General features: G+C 35.7%; 1 protein-coding gene across 1 annotated transcript in view; it reads right to left on the bottom strand.

The window, feature by feature from the left end:
• stumps (DBB domain-containing protein stumps) overlaps positions 1–21,452 on the bottom strand; it is a 269,256-nt gene extending 247,804 nt beyond the window's left edge. Inside the window, exon 1 of the mRNA XM_075292690.1 lies at positions 20,675–21,452. The gene's annotated coding sequence lies outside the window, so the exon portion shown is untranslated. The remainder of the gene's footprint in view (positions 1–20,674) is intronic.
• Between the last annotated feature and the right edge of the window lie 502 nt (positions 21,453–21,954).

Raw genomic sequence — 21,954 nt, forward strand, 5'->3', positions numbered from 1 at the left:
ACGTATTGGATCGATCTTTTTTTTTGATTTAATATATACCACGTATGGAGTTACATACAATTTAGAAGATGGTGTTAGGAGGTTTTAAGATACCTTGCCATCGGCAAGCGTTACCGCAACTTAAGTAATTCGATTGTGGATGGCAGTGTTTAGAAGAAGTTTCTACGCAATCCATGATGGAGGGTACATAAGCTTCGGCCTGGCCGAACTTACGGCCGTATATACTTGTTTTCATTAAAACTTGCTAAACATTTATTGGGGATTTTTGTGAGTATTATACCCTCCACCATAGGAGGGGGGTATATTAACTTTGTCATTCCGTTTGTAACACATCGAAATATTGCTCTAAGATCCCATAATTTCCATATATTCTGGGTCGTGGTGAAATTCTGAGTCGATCTGAGCATGTCCGTCCGTCCGTCTGTTGAAATCACGCTAACTTCCGAACGAAACATGCTATCGACTTGAAACTTTGCACAAGTAGTTGTTATTGATGTAGGTCGGATGGTATTGCAAATGGGCCATATCGGTCCACTTTTACGTATAGCCCCCATATAAACGGACCCCCAAATTTGGCTTGCGAATCCTCTAAGAGAAGCAAATTTCATCCGATCCGGCTGAAATTTGGTACATGGTGTTAGTATATGCTCTCTAACAACCATGCAAAAATTGGTCCATATCGGTCCACTTTTACGTATAGCCCCCATATAAACGGACCCCCAAATTTGGCTTGCGAATTCTATAAGAGAAGCAAATTTCATCCGATCCGGCTGAAATTTGGTACATTGTGTTAGTATATGGTCTCTAACCACCATGCAAAAATTGGTCCACATCGGTTTATAATTATATATAGCCCCCATATAAACCGATCCCCCGATTTGGCTTGCGGAGCCTCTAAGAGAAGCAAATTTCATCCGATCCGGCTAAAATTTGGTACATGGTGTTAATATATGGTCTCTAATGACCATGCAAAAATTGGTCCACATCGGTCCATAATTATATATAGCCCCCATATAAACCGATCACCAGATTTGACCTCCGGAGCCTCTTGGAAGACCAAAATTCTTCTGATTCAGTTGAAATTTGGTACGTGGCTTTAATATATGGCCTCAAACACCCATGCAAAAATTGGTAAATCGATCCCCAATCACACAAAAATTGGTCCATATCAAGTTCATAATTTTATATAGCCCCCATATTTCAATTCTGGCTCTCTACGTATTGTCTAATACATACAGCGTTGCCAATTTAGCTTTTTTCCCGCTAGATTTGGCTTTTTTTGAAGACGTTTAGCGGGAAAAAAATGCATTTAGCTTTTAGCTTTTTTTCTGGCTTTTTTTCATGATCCTTTTAGCTATTTTTGGCTTTTTTTATTTTCGACATGTTCCTATTGAAATATGGATAAAACTTCGTTTTTATCTAAGCCTTGCTGCCAGAATAAGCTTTTCCACATATTTCAAAGCTCAATTGAAACATTAATAATTATTCCGGGCATTTTTGAACCAAATACACCTTGTTGTAAAGTTTTTTTCCTCGTATTCATAAAAGTTATCGTAAACTTTAAATCTACTATTACCATCCAAATTCCTTATATAAACTGTCAGTAAATTATTAGGGTCAATTCTAAAAATTCTTAAAATTAATGAAATAGTCTTTAAATTTGTGGAGTTTTTGTATCATGACCACAAACCAAAATAGCGTTCAAAAATAGAGGAGGTTTTTCAACATTTTATTTTAAAAACGTATACATAGAATAATTTCTACTTAAAGTCGAGTCTGAATTTGGAAATTTAAGTTGTCGTTAGCACGTTTTTAAAGCACTGTGATAGCTCATGAAGAAAAAAGTGAAAAAACGAATAAATTCAAATTTGACTCGGAATCAATACCAAAATCATTAGTGTACAAAATCTTTGGAACCGAACATAGAAATAATTAAGGAAATAAAGTTTTGAATGTGGTATTATTTTTTTTAACATCAAAACAACTCAATAAAAAATTGGTAGTGATAGGATCAAAACAAATCTGCTATATATTAATGGAATGGATTTACATTTACGAATAAAAGTTATTCAATATAAACTTGCAAGACAGTAAGAATGGGTTTTATTCTCTTGGGTAATATTAGGAGAAGTGTACACGTTCACGAATTTATCATTAATTCAGTTAAAACGAAATATATTGATATTTTCTAATGCAGTTCTATGTGACATTCTGCAATATATCGCACATTGGACTTGTTGATGATTAACCAGCTGACAATTGCAAGTTTACTGGGAAAAATGTTTTTACTAGGAAATATAAACGAAGGACTTCCAGTAAAAACTTGTGATAGTAATCGAATACGCAAACAGAGCTAATATGACTTAGATTTTTTTACAGTCTCACAGAATTTGAATTAAAATGAATACAATTAAAATGATATGCATTATAAGTGAAATAAAGCCTTTAAGTTTGTTAAATTTCAATCAAAAATGTGACTTTTGATACAAAAATTTTTAGCTTTTTTTTCTAGCTATTTTTTAAAATTTTTTAGCTTTTTTTGGCTAGTTTTTTGGACAAATCTAGCGGTTTTTTGTGAAACAATTCTGGCAACGCTGAATACATACTACGTATGGACTAACTCACAATTTAGAAAACCATGTTAAGAAGCTTTAAGATACCACAACCCAAGTAATTCGATTGTCGATGACAGTCTTTCGTAGAAATTTCTACGCAATCCATGGTGGAGGGTACATAAGATTCGGCCTGGTCGAACTTACGGCCGTATATACCTGTTTTTTTTTTTTTTTGTTTTTTATTTTGGTATTCTTGGTGGAAGCGTCTTAATGTCAAAAACCCAGTTTTAATACCCTCTTTTGATGAAAATGATTTGCAAATTATGAAAAAGTAAATATTTTAAAATTTTGAAAATTCCCAAAATGGAAACAAGCGTAAGAGTTTCCTCTCTGATTTTCATTACAAACTACCGATGCTAGGTGCTTTTCTTATTTGTTATTCATTAGGTGATTCCCAGGTGACGTATGAGTATGCTATAACAATGTAGAGTTAATACCAATCATACGCACAGGTGTTCAAACCTGACAGGAATTAAAAGTAAAAACCGACTTACAAATCCTTATATAAATAAAACTTGAGTCCTCATGCTTTTGTCTTGATTCTTCACTATAGAATACTCGTAGTGATCTATTGATTACAGAAGGTCTGTATATCGGTCTATTTTAATCAAGCACATGGTTCAAAAATGGAGCTATCATCATCAAATTTGGCATTAAGGACTTCCATTTCCTTCATTTATACCAACCTCAGAATTTATTTTTCTATTTTTAATCCAAATTGGCTAAAAGTCGTTATACAGCGTTTTTAAAATCTCAAAAAAAAAATTACCATAGTTGGTTCATATATTTTTATACAATTTACGGCTATTTTCATGTAGCTCCGTTAGGCTTTAACTGTCAGTTAACAGAAAGTAAATTGCAAATATCTTTTCTCCAGTTAACTTTAACTAAAAATTATTTAGCAGTTAAGCTCCTAACTGGGATATAGAATGTTTGGGCAAGATGACAGATATGTCCATAGATCGGTTTAAAATTTAGTTAGCTAACGTAGCACTAACGGAGCTTCATGAAAATGGGGGTTAGTGTACATTTTTTGTCAAAAAAAAAAAAAATTTTATAGATCCATATATAGTCTCCAAATTTTTGTGAATTTCCGATTTAATTTCTGAAACCAACATTTTTGAGAGAGTTTTTTTTTCATATTTATTGATATTCGGTTCATGAGGTATCATAGACCTCCTGTACCGAGTGGGCACAATTTAAATGATACCTAATTGGAACCAAAAAGTCTACTTAATTTTTATGTTTGAATTTTAATTTAATTTTTTTTATTTTTAATTCTTCATTTTTGAAAAAGTAAATAAATGTTTCGATTTTATATAATTATAGAAATGTCTTTGTTTGCAATCAAAGCCTAAGGATTATATCGACTGCTTCATTCCAAAGTACGCTAAGTCTAAAAAGTTCAAAGTTTTGTTTTTGAAATTTCTCAAAACCAGTATAAGATAGAAATTCCATTATTTTCGGTCTTAAAATCATATTTATTATAGTTTTTTTTAGTATTTACGATCTCAAAATGGTGATAATATAACATGGCTAAAAATTACTTAGACCACTTTAACCGAACAAAGCCTTTTGACCTTTTTACATTGGATTTTTTTTTTTTTAACTTTTGTCACAGGCTAAGTACAATATTAATCATAACTTTTGATAGAAGTGTCAAAAAAATTCGAAATTTTGACAGGATGTAATTCACAAAAATCCGAATAAAAAACTACGAACTCCATCAAAACACGCCAAGTCGACTTAGCGTACTCTGGAATGAGGGCATCGATATAAAACCCTTACCCTTATAAAACCCTTACCGATATAAACCAAAATTGACATATCTTTTATGGTTCCAAAATACCTCCAGATTTACAATTTCAGAACAATGGGATAAAAATTTCGGTGTCTAGATACCCAAGAATTGAAAACAGGGGAGATCGGTCAGTCGGGGGGGACTTATCAAAATATGGACCGATGTAAACAAATTCGAATTTTATGAGAAAAATTGCGGTGTCTTGAAGCCCAGGAGGTCAAATCGAGAGTTCGGTCTATATGAATGCTTTATCAAAACGTTGATCGAAAAAAAACAAATTCAGCACAGATCTGGGTACACTTAAAGTAGCACCATATTTCCAATTTCAGTCAAATCTGATAAAAAAAAGCGGAGTCTAGAAGCCCAAGAAATCAAATCGGGTAATCGGTCATATGGGGGCTATACCAAAACATGGACCGATACACATAATATCCAACAAACCTATTTGTGGTACTAAAATTGCTCTACATTTTGAATTTCAGAGAAATCAAATAAAAATTGGGTGTCAAATCGGGAGTTCTGTCTATATGGGAGTTATACACAGATAAAAATATGTTTGAGAACCAATAACTTTTGTTGGAAAACCAATAACAAAATTTGTTAATTTTCCTGCAACAAACTAATTTGTTCTTTTAATAACCATTACTACAAAAAAGTTGTTAGCAATCGTTACCATCAGAAGGCAACAAATAATATGTGTTCTCAATAACATAATTTGTGAGTAATTTGTTGAGCATCCAACAGTACAAAATATTTGTTGTTAAACGTTACGTTTAATCCCCAACAAATATTTTTGAATTTAAACGAAAAAATTTGTATGTGGTTTGTTGAAGTTGAAGAATTGACAAAAAATTTAAATAAAAATTGACAGAATTATGCTATGAATTGCACCAAACTTGCCAGAACAATTTTGGAGATATTTTGTAAAGTACACACAGAGAAGGAATATGACCAAAATGTTATTTTTGGACGGGGAACATGTAACATTTTTGTGTCGAAAATCCTATACTCAGTTTTGTAAATGTATGACGATTTTATAATTGAGTAGACCAGGGTTTAAGAAACTACAAAATTGAAAAATATACATTTTACACAGACATTTATAATTTTTTTCTGTATTCTCTGATGAGTGAGCTCTTTGCTTGCTATCATACGCGTGCATGTGCTCATTCTCATTTTGTTCTAACGGTATTGTTGGAAATTCAGAATGTTTCTATTGGTTTCTCTGTCAAGCATCTACAAACACAATTCAACAACAAATGCCTCATATTCAATAGACAAATTTGTTGAGCATCACCAGATTTTACATGGTTAGGTGCAAATTATGAAATTGGGGGGAGAATATGATGACAAAAATCAAAATGTTTAGATTTTGTAGAATGGTGTTCTAGTGGCCTGCACTTTAGAAGTCGCGAACAACGTTTAAAGCCTCAAGCTCTCGCAGGATTGACGACAATTTTCGTGACTCGAATGAATGGATTTGCGTGATTCAAGAAAATTTTCGTAACACGACAATTCTTGAGCATAATTGAAATCGGGCCCCCATATAAATCGATCTCCAAATTTTGCTTTCGGAGCCTTTGGATTTGATCCGTCCGTTGGAAATTTAGTACGTAACGTCAACATATGGCATCAAACCACCATGCAAAAATTGGTTAGGTTAGGTGGCAGCCCGATGTATCAGGCTCACTTAGACTATTCAGTCCATTGTGATACCACATTGGTGAATTTCTCTCTTATCACTGAGTGCTGCCCGATTCCATGATAAGCTCAATGACATGGGACCTCCTTTTTATAGCCGAGTCCGAACGGCGTTGCACATTGCAGTGAAACCACTTAGAGAAGCTTTGAAACCCTCAGAAATGTCACCAGCATTACTGAGGTGTGATAATCCATCGCTGAAAAACTTTTTGGAATCATATGAAAATTACAGTGTCTAGATGCTTAGATGACAAACACACCTATTTCAGGCCATTCCAATAAAAATTGGAGGTTTAGACACCCACGACGTCAAATCGGTCTATGTGGAAGCTATACCAAACCATGGACCTATACATACAGTATGTCAAGAAAGTCTTTTGACATTGCCAAATATTTCAAATTCCAGAAATAATTGAAGTAAAAATCGAGTTGTTAATTCGTTTTGAGAAAAATAAAATATGTATAGTTTGCAAAATACATAATAAAATATTTTTTAAAATTAAATTATATTTAATTTTGGAACAAAACATAATTTTTGTCGTATTGTCAAAACACTTTCTTGACATACTGTACCTATTTGTGGTCCTACAATACATAGGCCAAATTTCAGGATACGTTGAATCTTATTATTCTCCCTTCAAAATTATATGGTGGCGGTTAAAAAATATAACTCATTATACCCTTCACCACTACTGTGGTACAGGGTATAATAAGTTTGTGCATTTGTATGTAACGCCAAGAAGGAAAAGTCTGAGACCCATTGTTTAGTATACCGATCGTCTTAGAATTAAATTCTGAGTCGATTTAGCGATGTCCGTCTGTCTGTCTGTCTGTTGATGTATTTTTGTGTGCAAAGTACAGCTCGCAGTTTTAGTCCGATTGTCGTAAAATTTGGTTTCGACTCAAAGACGATCCCTATTGATTTTGGAAAAAATCGGTTCAGATTTAGATATAGCTGCCATATATATTTTTCACCGATCTGGTCATAATTGGCGTGTATATCAACCGATCTTCCTCAAATTCCGTACATCCGAATATTTTATGAGTCTCGAAAAACTTGCAAAATATCATCCAAATCGGTTCAGATTTAGATATAGCTCCCATATATAGCTTTCGCCCGATTTACACTCAAATGACCACAGAGGCCAATTTTTTGCTCCGATTTAGTTGAAATTTTGCACAGGGAGTAGAATTAGCATTATAGCTATGCGTGTCAAATTTGGTGGAAATCGGTTCAGATTTAGATATAGCTTCTATATATAGCTTTCGCCCGATTTACACTCATATGACCACAGAGGCCAATCTTTTACTCCGATTTAATTGAAATTTTGCACAGGGAGTACAATAAGCATTGTAGCCATGCGTGCCAAATTTGGTTGAAATCGGTTCAGATTTAGATATAGCTCCCATATATAGCTTTCGCCCGATTTACACTCATATGACCACAGAGGCTAATTTTTTGCTCCGATTTAGTTGAAATTTTGCACAGGGAGTAGAATTGGCATTGTTGCTATGCGTGCCAAATGAGGTTGAGATCGGTTCAGATTTAGATATAGCTCCCATATATATGTTTTTCTGATTTCGACAAAAATGGTCAAAATACCAACATTGTCCTTGTAAAATCGCCACTGCTTAGTCGAAAAGTTGAAGAAATTACTCTAATTTTTTAAACTTCTAATACATATATATATCGAGCGATAAATCATAAATAAACTTTTGCGAAGTTTCCTTAAAATTGCTTCAGATTTAAATGTTTCCCATATTTTATACCCTCCATCATAGGATGGGGGTATATTAACTTTGTCATTCCGTTTGTAACACATCGAAATATTGCTCTAAGACCCCATAAAGTATATATATTCTGGGTCGTGTTGAAATTCTGAGTCGATCTAAGCATGTCCGTCCGTCCGTCCGTCCGTCCGTCTGTTGAAATCACGCTAACTTCCGAACGAAACAAGCTATCGACTTGAAACTTGGCACAAGTAGTTGTTATCGATGTAGGTCGGATGTTATTGAAAATGGGACATATCGGTCCACTTTTACGTATAGCCCCCATATAAAGGAACCCTCAGATTTGGCTTGTGGAGCCTCTAACAGAACCATATTTCATCCGATCCGGCTGAAATTTGGTATATGGTGTTGGTATATGGTCTCTAACAACCATGCAAAAATTGGTCCACATCGGTCCATAATTATATAAAGCCCCCATATAAACCGATCCCCAGATTTGGCTTGCGGATCCTCAAAGGGAAGCAAATTTCATCCGATCCGGCTGAAATTTGGTACATGATGTTGGTATATGGTCTCTAACAACCATGCAAAAATTGGTCCACATCGGTCCATAATTATATATAGACCCCATATAAAGCGATCTCCAGATTTGGCTTGCGAAGCCTCAAAGAGAAGCAAATTGCATCCGATCCGGCTGAAATTTAGTACATGTTATTGGTATATGGTCTCTAACAACCGTGCAAAAATTGGTCCACATCGGTCCATAATTATATATAGCGCCCATATAACCGATCCCCAGATTTGGGTTGCGGAGCCTCAAAGAGAAGCAAATTTCATCCGATCCGTCTGAAATTTGGTACATGATATTGTTATATGGTCTCTAACAACCATGCAAAAATTGGTCCACATCGGTTCATAATTATATATAGCCCCCATATAAGCCGATCCCCAGATTTGGCTTGCGAAGTCTCCAAGAGAAGCAAATTTCATCCAATCCGGTTGTAATTTTGAACATGGTGTTAGTATATGATCTTTAACAACCGTGCCAGAATTGGTCCATATCGGTCCATAATTATATATAGCCCCCATATAAAACGTTCTCCAGATTTGACCTCCGGAGCCTCTTGGAGGAGCAAAATTCATCCGATCCGGTTCAAATTAGGAACGTGGTGTTAGTATATGGTCGCTAACAACCATACCAAAATTGGTCCAATCACACAAAAATTGGTCCATATCGGTTCATAATCATGGTTGCCACTAGAGCCAAAAATAATCTACCAAAATTTTATTTATATAGAAAATTTTGTCAAAATTTTATTTCTATAGAAAATTTTGTCAAAATTTTGAGAAAAATTTTCAAAATTTTATTTCTATAGAAAATTTTGTTCAAATTTTATTCGGTTCATAATCATGGTTGCCACTCGAGTCAAAAATAATCTACCAAGATTTTATTTCTATAGAATATTTTGTCCAAAGTTTATTTCTATAGAAAAGTTTGTCAAAATTTTTATTTCTATAGAAAATTTTGTGAAAATTTTATTTCTATAGAAAATTTTGTTAAAATTTTATTTCTGTAGAAAATTTTGTCAAAATTTTATGTCTACTTTGTCAAACTGAATTATATACGTATTGGATCGATCTTTTTTGATTTAATATATACCACGTATGGACTTACATACAATTTAGAAGATGGTGTTAGGAGGTTTTAAGATACCTTGCCATCGGCAAGCGTTACCGCAACTTAAGTAATTCGATTGTGGATGGCAGTGTTTAGAAGAAGTTTCTACGCAATCCATGATGGAGGGTACATAAGCTTCGGCCTGGCCGAACTTACGGCCGTATATACTTGTTTTTACTAACATTGTGTTCCACCCCAGTCCATCTTAAATTTTGAGTCTATAGATTTTGTAAAAGTCTATCAAATTCTGTCCAAATCGAGTGCTATTTAAATGTATGTATTTGCGACAAACCTTTATATACATAGCATCCAACACATTTGACAGATGTGATATGGTATCGAAAATTTAGATCTACAAAGTGGTGCAGGGTATAATATAGTCGGCCCCGCCCGACTTTAGACTTTCCTTACTTGTTTTTTAATGGAAAAATTGTTTCCGGCTTCAATCAATTTTTAAATGAAAATATTTTGGTGATATTTTTTTCTGTGCACTTTTTCAATTTGCATTTCAGATTTTTTGGCCCACGGTAGATTCGAAGCCAGTGTAGGCTTTATCATAAATATTCCACTCCAATATTCAGCATTTGTAAATTCCTCCAACGATCACTTTTATAGATATTACCGCCGTACTCTCTTTTTTCCAAACTAATTTATATGCGGATTTTTATCAAAATTCTGCGGAAAATAAAACAAAAACACAAACTCGCCATAAGAACTTATGGACAAAATATCGAAAACAATTCAACATAAATTTATGGATTTTATGTCACCGACCAAATGAGCCCACAATCAATTTATGCCACGAACCAGAATAAAAACGCAAGTATGGAATTATTTCTACATTTAATAGAACATCAACCGCAAAACAATTTTGCCTTTTTTGTTTGCAGAAAACATAATTTCTCATTTTTTTGTCTTACTTTTTTTTTGCAATTCTTGTAAACTTGAAACTAACATTCTTCGAAGAAGGTTCTTTTGAAGGAAAGCGCAAAGAAATAGATATGCGTACGCGCATGCGCTTTGTCACGAATAAAGAAAACAAAATTAAAACGCCCGCGCCCGATGTATTTGTATAAGAAAGTGCTTGCGAACATTTAACGATCGATGTATAACAAAATGCGTTTACTACCCAAAGAGAGCAAGAAAACAAATTCTAACATCAATAATATTCACATCAAAACATCATCCAAGGCACCAGCCCCAGCAGTAGCAACAATAGGCAGCAGCTCCATTACCAGCAATGGCACACAGAGCCACCATCACCACTATCCATATCCAACAAAAGATTGTTATAAACAAAATAGCAAATGATTGGAATATTAATGACCAATGGGGCCCTCGAACTGACAGACGACATTGGTGGCGAGGAACTGGAGGAGTTGAAGCATGGAAATGTTTCTGATGTTAATCGTCATTATCGCTGTTTGTTTGTTTGGTTGTTTTTTTATTGTTGTTAACTTGTAATCACACTATCGCCAATAGTTGCATATGTAAATCGTCATCCACACCACAATGCTGCAGGAATATAAAGAATTTTATCCATTATAGGAGTACTGTGGCCACACAGAGATACATATTTACAGCATTACATGCCTATGAAATACATACGTTTCGCAGCAACAAATTGAGAATAATTTCTTGAAAGCAAAAGTACCAAAAACAATGCGGTGCCTTAACCGACGAAACTATAACGAAAATACAATGTAATCAAAATTTTTATACCCTAAACCACATAGTGGTCAGGGTATAATAACCCAGCAAAAAATGGAGCACTATTTCAGCAGGATTGTAAGGGAGAGATGCAGTACCAACTGCCTCTACAAAACAACCGAATCAGCGCTGATTTTTGTGGGCGATGTCCCGATTTAGAGCAGCTTCTATATAGCGCTGATATAATTGATCATTTTAATAGAAATATTGTTCAGATGTGAGCAATATTGTTATTGGTATGAAGGAAAACAGCACTACCTTTCGCGCATCTATACTGCATGAATTGGTTGCAATAACGTAAACGTTATTGCCGCCGATACATGCAGTGTGGATGCATTGCCTACTTTATTGTATACCAAAAAGCGCAACTAAATTTTACTGCTGAAATATTTTTTGCTGGGAAGTTTGATCGGCCAAAAAATGTGCCTACCAAACGCAGAGAAGGAATATGATCACCTCAAACATGTTTCAAGAACAAAATGTTATTTTTGTATGGTGACCATGTAACATGTTTGTCACTAAAATGTTATTTTTTCATGATTCAGATACATGATTTCCGAGAAAATAACATGGTTGCGAAAACCATGTTACATGGTCACCACCCAAAAATAACATTTTGCTCTTAAAACATGTTTGAGGTGATCATATTCCTCTCTGGGTGCAGAAATATTGATTTTAGACCCCATAAAATATATACCGATCGACTCAGAATCACCTCCTGAGTCGATCTAGCGTCCGTCTGTCCATGTATTTGTTGTTCACAGGATTCCGGTCGCAATTATTAACCGATTTTGATGAAATTTTGTACAGGGAGTTTTTTTGGGAACAAGGACGAACGCTATTGAATTTGGAAGAAATCGGATCAAATTTAGATATAGCTCCCATATATATGTATCGCCCGATTTCGACAAATGGGGTCACGTTGCGTTTGTTTTCAAACGGATCGTCAACAAATTTGGCAAAAAGTAATCTTTTTCATCGTTCTTCAAGTCTGCAAAATTTCATCTAAATCGGTTCAGATTTAGATATAGCTCCCAAATATATGTATCGCCCGATTTTCCCAAATTTGGCCATAAAAACCTTATTTATTAAGCGATCTTACTCAAACTTGGCTTAATCGAATATTTTATGGTACTGACAATATGTGCCAAAAATAATCGAAATCGGTTGAGATTTAGATATAGCTCCCATATATATGTATCGCCCGATTTTGCCAAATTTGGCCATAAAACACTTATTTATCAACCGATAGTGCTCAAAGTTGGCTAAATATAATCTTCTATACCTCTAACTGTATGTGCGCAATTTCATCGAAATCGGTTCAGATTTAGATATAGCTCCCATATATATGTATCGCCCGATTTGGTCAAATTTGGCCGTAAAACCCTTATTTATCAACCGATCGTACTCAAAGTTGGCTAAATGTAATCTTCTATAGCTCTAACTGTATGTGCGCAATTTCATCGAAATCGGTTCAGATTTAGATATAGCTCCCATATATATGTATCGCCCAATTTGGTCAAATTTGGCCGTAAAACCCTTATTTATCAACCGATCGTACTCAAAGTTGGCTAAATGTAATCTTCTATAGCACCAACTGTATGTGCAAAATTTCATCGAAATCGGTTAAAATTTAGATATAGCTCCCATATATATGTATCGCTCGATTTTGAAAATTTTGCCCCTAATAACCTTATTTTTGACCATAGGGGCCTCATTTATTAACTGATCGTACTCAAATTTTACACAAAGTGACCTTCTGTGGTATCAATCATACCTGCAAAATATTATACAAATTGGTTCAGATTTAGATGTAGGTCCCATATATATGCATCGCTCGATTTTGTCATATTTGGCCATAATACTCATTTTTATTAAGCTATGTTATTCAAATTTCAAATTTTGATGTACTAGCTGATCGTATTTAGACTTACATGTAGCTCTTACATAAATCTATTGCTCTATTTGCAGAAATTTGGATTTATTACCCACAACTAATTGACCGATTTCCTCTTTTTTTTAATAATGGACTCAATATTAGTGGCATACTAACTCTTTTGGTGCAAAATAAACTATAGCTCCTAATATTAGACATTTCTGCTCAGATTGTGACAAGACACCCATAATCATGTACCCCCCTTTATGTTCTCCAAAACCTATACCAATGATACCCCACAATTCCCCGCTAAGCGCCGTCTTGAGATAATCGACACATTGGTATTTTTTAATGCCAACCGCCAACCTTACTCTTCAAAATGCCTGAGATGCAAAAGTCCTATGGATTGTGATCCGGGGATTTTGGTGGTCATTGTGCGGTAGAAAAGAAACGAAGGACCTCATTTTTAAACCATTCTTGGTTGGCGCGGGTTGAGTGCTGAAACCTTTTGGAATGTCCATGGACTTTGGCCGAAATATTTCTCTGGCCAGGACTGCAATACTGTCATACTGTCATTTTCCCGACAACATTTGACTTTTGTTTTGAGTTCACGGTGAATCCGAGCGGGGACCACACTCCACCATTTCGGCGGACCACACTATTACCATTGGCGACGCTTGAGTTTTGGTGGCCAATGGAAGGTGTAAATTTTCAACTGACCTCTTTGGCAAGTAAACCCGATTGTATTGTTTATTCACAAACTGCTCAATTTGGAATGACTTTTTATCGGAGAAAACCAGAAGCGGTATCTAGCCCCTTTCGTGCAAACGAAGCAGCTTCTTGGATCTTTCCAATCGAACTTTTTTGTGCGTCGGTGAGCTCATGCGCTTTTTGAATCTTCAATGACTTTAGGTTAGGTTAGGTTAAAGTGCACTGAAACAAAAGCATACTCGGTTCCAAAGATTTTGTCTTTACTTTAAAAAATTTGGTATTGATTCCGAGCCAAAGAAGCGGAGAATACAAGTAAGCATACTTTTAAGACACAATTCTCTTTTAAATTTAGGTTTTGTGCACTTGCTTCTAGGAAGCAAATTTTAATTTTTCGCTTTCTCAGCTTTTTTCTTCATATGCTATCAAAGTCCTTTAAAAACGAGTTAACGGCAACTTTATTTTCCAAATTAGGACTCGAATTCCAGTAGAAATTTTGCTATGTTTGAAGTAAAAAACTTCTTTAAAATAAAGTTTTGAAAAACATGTCCTATATTTGAACGATTTTTTGCTTTGTAGTCAAGATGCAAAAAGACAACAAATTTAAAGACAATTTTATTAAATTTAAAGAATTTTTCTGAATTATTAAAGTCAAGTTGGCCTTAGCCTATAAATTTTTTCTTTCATGTTAAGAAACCCATTTTTAAGTCAAATCACTTAATTATAAGGACAATACGACTTCATTGAAAAGTTTATCGACTTTTGGACAAGGAAAATAACTTTATTTTAGAGAAATGCGTCTTCTATGCTAAGCAAAATTTGTATTCGTATTTTAAAGACATGAAATCTTTGACCTCACGACAATATTTTTTTCAGTGTGGCAGCCCGATTAAATTTCAGGCTCACTTAGACTATTCAGTCTATTGTGATACCACATTTAACTAAAAGTACCTATTACATATGGGCACTTGTAGTCTTAACCACTGAACCTTCTCTATTATTTACTTTTGTGGAACCAACCAGATTGCTCCAAAAACATTAACAAACTGCTTAAGTTAACGTTTTCCAGGTCCGCCAGTAATCTAAGTAAAATTCGCTTACGCCTTACACAAAAAGCAGGACACTCACACAAGAGGTGTTTAATTGATTCCTTTTCCTCCACATCATGACAGTCTATACAATAGTCATTATACTTCGCACCTATAGTTTTTTGCAAATTCGCCTAACAGGCAGCGACCCGTTATAGCAGGAGTGCTATCTGACGCCTTGAGAACACTAGCATATCTAGTGTGCGGTTTAAGTTTAAATGGGGCCATATTGGCTTGGTGTCGTTACAACCCTTGCAATTCTCCCATCGAATATTGGCCATCATAACAGCCTTCTCACGCAGTAAGAGCTTGCAGGTGACCAGAGGCATACCAACAGATTCTAGTTCCCCTGGAATATGTAAGGTAGTTCGTATCCTTGCAAACACATCTGCTTCGCAGTTCCCCGGTATGTTCCTATGGCCAGGCACCCATATTAGGTGAATGTTGTACTGCTCAGCCATCTCGTTGAGGGATTTGCGGCAGTCTATGGCCGTTTTCGAGTTAAGGAACACAGAGTCCAAGGATTTTATTGCAGGTTGACTGTCTGAGTATATATTAATGCCAATATTTGTTGGAACATTACTTCTCAGCCAATTCACCACCTCTCTTATTGCCAATATTTCAGCCTGAAAAACACTACAGTGATTAGGTAATCTTTTCGCTATACGAATTTCCAGATCTTTAGAATATACTCCGAACCCCACTTGTCCATTCAATTTGGAGCCATCAGTATAGAAATCTATATATCTTTTATTCCCCGGGGTCTGTGTACACCACGCCTCAGACTTTAGTCCAAGCTCATTTTTCAATATGTTGCATCCGTTCTCGCTATGTACTTAGATCACGATTATTTGGGGTGTGCATTTCGATCAAATCTTCACATTTCGAATTTTTTCTGGTGCTGTTAATGTTTTTTCGCCCAATTTTTGGATGCGATGCAACACCGCCAGTATCACGGTAACGATTTATGATTCGATAAACAAAAGATTTATTCCCACTTAAATACGGGAGAGCTCTAACTATTGCTATTTGTGGTTATATGGGGGGGCTACAGTGGTGCAATCTTTAGCATGCCCGCCTTGCATACAAAGGGTCATGGGTTCAAAATCCCAGTTTCCATCAAACAACAAAACATTTTTCAGCAGTGGATTATCCCCTCTCAGTAATGATGGTGCAATTTTTTAGTGTTTTAAAGCTTATCTAAGTGCTTCACTTCCTAAAAAGGAGGCCCCTAGAGTTAAACATAGAATTGGGAGCACCTATTGATAAGAGAGAAATTCACCACCTGTGTTATCACAATGGACTGAATAGTGTAAGTGAGGCCAAAATAACGGGCTGTCACAATAACGGGCTAATCTACACCCAGAGAAGGAATTAAAACTAGAGGTGTGCACATGACACGAAATTGTCGTGACTTACGAAAATTTTCGTGACTCACGCATGAGTTGGGAGTCACGCTGATGGCAACGGCGTGAGTGAGCGTGATTAACCAACCAAATGTCGAGCGTGAGTGTGCGTGAGTAACGAATTTCGGAAAAACACACTCACGAAAACAATTTCGCTTACGAACATAATATTCTTACGAGTTGAATTTATTTATAATTTTAGTGACATCCTAAGTGTTAAGAGTTTTATAACGATCTCGATTTGAATCATACTCATGTTTTCAGTCAGGTTATATAGGTAAATTACTCCTAAAATTATTCGTGAGTCACGACATTTTTCGTGAGATACGACATTTAAATAATTTTCGTGCATGAGTGTGCGTGAGTACAAATTTTCTTTTCGTGAGCGTGAGTCCTATTAAAATATATATGTGCGTGAGCGCGAGTAAAATATTACTCACGTGCACACCTCTAATTTATACACCTTCTATAGCAGCGTTTGTCATTTGGGGGGGGGGGGGGGGGGGGGGCTGGTCGCAAATCAAATTGGGTTGGGAAGATCTGTCCTATAGCAAAATATTATTTTTGGACGGTGAACATGTAACATATTTGTCGCAACCATGCTATTTTCTTCGACATTATGTATCTGATTTCGAGAACTCAGCAAAAAAGTTTTCATGTTCCCCAGTCAAAAGAAGGTGATAATATTCCTTCTCTGTGTTTATCCAGCCAAATAAAAAACAATAACACACTAAAACAAGTATATACGGCCGTAAGTTCGGCCAGGCCGAATCTTATGTACCCTCCACTATGGATTGTGAGTTAGTAGATACGTGGTATATATTAGACAAACAAGTTATATATAGGTATGTTAAGTCTACAAATAATTACGAATCGATGTGGACTTTTGCACGGTACGTGGAGAGCCAGAATTGAAATATGGGGGTCGCTTTTATGGGGGCAACAATTATGAACTTGATATGGACCAATTGTTGTGTGATTGGGGATCGATTTATCTGAGGGCTATATATAACTATAGACCGATATGGACTTAGTTACGAATGGTTGTTAACGGCCATATACTAGCACAATGTACCAAATTTCAACCGAATCGGATCAATTTTGCTCTTCCTAGGGGCTTCGGAGGACAAATCTGGGGTTCGGCTTATATGGGGGCTATATATAATTATGGGCCGATTTCGACCAATTTTTTGCATGGGTGTTTGAGGCCATATATTAACACCACGTACCAAACTTCAACTGCATCAGATGAATCTTGGTCTTTCAAGAGGCTCCGGAGGTCAAATCTGGGGCTCGGTTTATATGGGGGCTATATATAATTATGGACCGATGTGGACCAATTTTTGCATGGTTATTAGAGACCATATACTGACATCATGTACCAAATTTCAGCCGGATCGGATGAAATTTGCTTCCCTTAGAAGCTCCGCAAGCCAAATCTGGGGATCGGTTTATATTGGAGCTATATATAATAATGGACCGATGTGGACCAATTTTTGCATGATTGTTAGAGAACATATACCAACACCACGTACCAAATTTCAGCCGGATCGGATGAAATTTGCTTCTCTTAGAGGCTCCGCAAGCCAAATCTGGGGATCGGTTTATATGGGGGCTATATATAATTATGGGCCGATGTGGACCAATTTTTGCATGGTCATTAGAGAACATATACCAACACCACGAACCAAATTTCAGCCGGATCGGAAGAAATTTGCTTCTCTTAGAGGCTCCGCAAGCCAAATCGGGGGATCGGTTTATATGGGGGCTATATATAATTATGGGCCGATGTGGACCAATTTTTGCATGGTCATTAGAGAACCACGAACCAAATGTCAATTAAAAAATTAATTGATCCAATTAAAACATTAATTATCAATTATAAAGTTTTGTGATTGATTTTTGTTTCAATTAAAAAATTTGTTGAATCAATTAAATTTTTAATTAATAATTTTTAAAGATCAATTAAAATTTTAATTGGAAAATTTTTCGTGAAATTTTCTTCTGTGAATATTTTATCTTTACATTAAAGATTTTGTTATTCATTCTGAGCCGAAGAAGCTGAGAGTAATAATTTTTTTCTGAATGTAATATATCAAAAAAAGTTGATCACATATCAGTCACACTGTATACCTATTCCCCGATTTCTTAAACATAAATAAGTCGCAGTTTTAAATCGACATGCATGAAATTTTAATTGAGTGTCTTGAAGTTACGACCATATTATGATTTGCCATTTATGCGTAAATAGTTGATTCAGATTTTTGTTCTTGATCGGTATGACCCAATTTTTTTTTAGTTTTTATACCCTTCACCACTACTGTGATGCAGGGTATATTTGTATATAACGCCTAGGAAGATAAAGGCAAGACCCACGTAATACCAATGATCTTAGAATTCAATTCTGAGTTGAGTTAGCTATGTCCATATGTCTGGTAAGTAAAGGGTGATTTGTTAAGAGCTTGATAACTTTTTTTTTTTAAAAAAACGCATAAAATTTGCAAAATCTCATCGGTTCTTTATTTGAAACGTTAGATTGGTCCATGACATTTACTTTTTGAAGATAATTTCATTTAAATGTTGACCGCGGCTGCGTCTTAGGTGGTCCATTCGGAAAGTCCAATTTTGGGCAACTTTTTCGAGCATTTCGGCCGGAATAGCCCGAATTTCTTCGGAAATGTTGTCTTCCAAAGCTGGAATAGTTGCTGGCTTATTTCTGTAGACTTTAGACTTGACGTAGCCCCACAAAAAATAGTCTAAAGGCGTCAAATCGCATGATCTTGGTGGCCAACTTACCGGTCCATTTCTTGGGATGAATTGTTCTCCGAAGTTTTCCCTCAAAATGGCCATAGAATCGCGAGCTGTGTGGCATGTAGCGCCATCTTGTTGAAACCACATGTCAACCAAGTTCAGTTCTTCCATTTTTGGCAACAAAAAGTTTGTTAGCATCGAACGATAGCGATCGCCATTCACCGTAACGTTGCGTCCAACAGCATCTTTGAAAAAATACGGTCCAATGATTCCACCAGCGTACAAACCACACCAAACAGTGCATTTTTCGGGATGCATGGGCAGTTCTTGAACGGCTTCTGGTTGCTCTTCACTCCAAATGCGGCAATTTTGCTTATTTACGTAGCCATTCAACCAGAAATGAGCGTCATCGCTGAACAAAATTTGTCGATAAAAAAGCGGATTTTCTGCCACTGATTTTGGTAATAAAATTCAATGATTTGCAAGCGTTGCTCGTTAGTAAGTCTATTCATGATGAAATGTCAAAGCATACTGAGCATCTTTCTCTTTGACACCATGTCTGAAATCCCACGTGATCTGTCAAATACTAATGCATGAAAATCCTAACCTCAAAAGAATCACCCTTTATTTTGTGTGCAGTGTTCAACTCGCAGTTTAAGTCCAAGTGTCCTCAAATTCACATTTTGTTCAAATAGGTTAAAATTTGTATATAGCTCCCTGATTTAGGAAAATATGGTAGAATATTTCATATTTTACCCCCATTTCCAATGGGATTTTACTTCAACTGATTTGATAATTTACACATATTTAACGTTATTGTGATCATCCTACACACATTTAATGCCAGACTTTCTACAGAACGGTTGAGATTTAGATAAGGTTATGACTTGTGTAAATATCCCCCGGTTTGGCCAAATATTGACCACATATATTGGCAAGATCTAGCCCAAATCAAATAAATTTGATGGATTTTGTCTTTTTCACATTTGACATAGAAATTTTGACTTCGACGTACATATTATGATTTAATTTGTCCTTTATCTTTCCTACTCTCTTCGATTTCAGTCTCCATACGTTTTAAAATACTTTCCCAATTTCCCTACATTGTTATGTGGAGAATAGAGTATAATTAAAGAAATTAATTAGTAACATATGTTTAGTATGAAACTTAGTCGACCAAACAGACATTACTCTTCGAACTCAAACTAATTTCCATAATGCACTTCTCCCAGCAAATGATCATTATATTTTTTCATATGATTTTTGATTTCTTCAATTATGCATGACTGACTGACTGACTTGATGGTTGATGTTGATCGACAGCTGACGCAGAATGTCTTCGCTTTCCAAATCAATATTGAAAGCAAAACCTTAAATGGAGACTAAGAAACCGAATGATATTCTATGGTGGGTGGGGTATACTTTTGACCGTTAAAACTTAAATTTCCCCCACTTGGATAACCACAAAATGAGAAATACAAATATATGCAGTTGCTTTGCACTGCAAATCAAAGGATATTCAAAGTTCATATGCATGGAAATGTAAACAAAAGGGGTAAACACAAACACTATACAACATTAGCATACATACATACATATATTAACTTACATATCCTCATTTGTTTTTGTTTTTTTTTTTTTTTCATACACTCCAACATAAATGCCTAGCACACACTACTATGGCATGGAATGCAGATTTTGTGGCGCCTCTCTTTCACACAGAACATACAACTTCAACTTTTTCCAAATATGGATATTCTCACTGTATATATTTCTTTTAGGGATTTTTCTTGACACCTCTTCTCGTAATCATATCATAGAGGGGTTTCCCATACATTTTGCAAAAACAAAAAATTCCACAAATTATTTTCTATTTATTTTCGCATTTGTTGGCCTTAGCGTCTTTCCCGTTATTTTGCATATTCCCGGTTTTCCTTGCCGAGTTGTATATGTATACTAACAACAACAAGAACACTGCCACCAATATACGGGCACGCTTTAGGAAAATAAATAAACGATTGATGTCGAAAAAAAAAATAAACGCAATATACAATCGATCGGTTGTCTATCGGTCGATGGGTAAAAGACGCGCCTCGTCGCATCGCACACTATCCGGACAACGTAACGCGTTGATCAACTGCTTGCACGTACACACAAAACTTCGAAATGTAAAACGAATTCAGCACAGTGGCGCATACCATCACACCACCATCAGAGCAATACAATTCACTCTCAATCTAAAATCCCCCAACACTAGTCTACTCACACACAAATCGCAACCATACTTAGTTTGAAAGAAATGCGAATAGCAAAAACAATTGGCGCGTGCACCGTACTCCGAACCAAATCCAACTATGAACGAGAAAGTACGAAACACCAAAACACACAGCACAGCAGCGAGCTGTTCAAAGGCATAGCAACCATACAAATAAAATCGCGAGCAAATGTTGTTACAAAATGTGGATAAAAACAAATACTGCTCGCTCTGCTCACATCAGTAAAATCGAAATTCCTTTCAAATATTTGTGTTTTTTTGGCGAGAACGAGGATCGTATTATAATGATAGGATTTTTTTCAGCACCACAATAGATTGAATGAAAACATCGAAAAGAAGGTTATTAATGATTTTCGGATGAAGCAACTAATAAGTGTGTAAAACCATAGCGTTAGGCGGTAGGCGAACACCTGTTTACGTTTCCATAGACCAAGGAAGGTATAGACAACGAAAGTGAATTCACAGCGCTGTAGTTTGTCTGCACACCGTAGAGGGCTCTTTATACCCTGCTTTTGGTCTGCAATTGAGTGATTTTTTAATTTGGCTTCATTTTTATACCCTTCACCACTACTGTGGTACATGGTATAATAAGTTTGTGCATTTGTATGTAACGC

Source organism: Haematobia irritans, chromosome 1 (assembly GCF_050003625.1).
Source record: "Haematobia irritans isolate KBUSLIRL chromosome 1, ASM5000362v1, whole genome shotgun sequence".
Taxonomy (NCBI): domain Eukaryota; kingdom Metazoa; phylum Arthropoda; class Insecta; order Diptera; family Muscidae; genus Haematobia; species Haematobia irritans.